Below are 1,406 nucleotides of genomic sequence, written 5' to 3'. Positions count from 1 at the left end.
TTTTCACATATACCACTTACTTTTTAGGAACTGAAATGTAGAAATTGTTGAAACATTTGCTATGTTTCCAACGAAATTTACTATGCTACTTAGCAAGATAAACTGCACTGACAGTCTATTCCTGCACTGCTAAAAACATAGTAAAATCAGAAAGAATTCATATGGAAGAAGAAACTATATTATTCTCTCTGTGTACAACGAGATTTAGCTATCACACACAGATTCTTACTGTCGCAGCCGACTTTCCTTTTTTCCTATGATTATACGATAGCTTACGAGCAACATTTTCCTCCAGAATCTCTCCTGAATATTTAATAATTCTTTTGCACGTACAAAAGATAGAGTGAAGGGATTGGGAAGCGGAAGTGAGGAAGGGGCGGAATAGCTATATTCATCGAAAGAGATATTGTTGATGCGAGTCGGTATGCAACGCACGAAAAGAAACTGATGATCATACTATTGCGCGTCGAGAATTATTATCGCTATTAGTACGGTCGTATATCATACCGAAGAAGAATAGTCACCATTGTGCGGCTCCAGGACGTCCGTTTATTTCGCTCTCGCTTCATTACGCGTGCGCACGTAAGAAATACGGCTTTTCAGTTTTCGGCGGAAATTTTCTCGACGGAATTCGAGCGCGGACGGTGCAGAAACACATCGGGTAACTGCCGCTTGAGAGTTCCAAGTACTTCTGCTAGCAAGAAAGATATCTGTTTTAGCTCGCGCAGCAGCAGCAGGTGAAGGCGAAATAAGATCGTGGGGGGAGGAAGGGGAGGGGGAGGAAGGGGACGGGAGCGGGCTCGCCCAGCAACAGCTGTTAGAAAACTTTACAGACCTTTGGGGTAAATAATCTCGAAATGGCGAGGCGCGCTCGCCGGAGAGACTGCCGTTTCTCAAGACTGTCGAGTTATGATAATTCTTGCAGTTCGCTTGGTCGCGCGCAGCGCCATGACGAACGCGACGACGCCCGAAGACGATGACGAGGAACTACTGGGGAGCTTCAAAGTGTCGGAAAAGTCGACGTCATTCCTTGATCGATCGTGATTTGCATAAACCGATCGTGTATGCGCGAGTCTCCTGGATCTATTAAATATTGAGGCGGGAACTCTCGAATAAAATATAAAATGAACGGTACACACCAACTCGTCGCGACGCATTGATGTGAAAGTGCGAGTAGAAGTTTTTGCAGGATATACGCACGGAGATCAAAGTGTGCGCTGTGTGCCAATTTATCGCGGTGATTTTTCCGCCCACCCGCCGACGTCGCTGTGTTGTTTTCATCCATATTTAGCGGCTTATGCGGATTTATGCGAAACAGTTCTATGGAAATAAGAAACGCTGAACGGATTTACAAAGGCCGCTTTGATGTTCTCTCTCTCTCTCTCTCTCTCTCTCTCTCTCTCTCT

The sequence above is a fragment of the Odontomachus brunneus genome, unplaced genomic scaffold (genome assembly GCF_010583005.1).
Source record: "Odontomachus brunneus isolate Ranch 3 - 2012 unplaced genomic scaffold, Obru_v1 Obru_scaffold_213, whole genome shotgun sequence".
NCBI lineage: Eukaryota > Metazoa > Arthropoda > Insecta > Hymenoptera > Formicidae > Odontomachus > Odontomachus brunneus.
Note: the sequence above shows the minus strand (reverse complement) of the source record.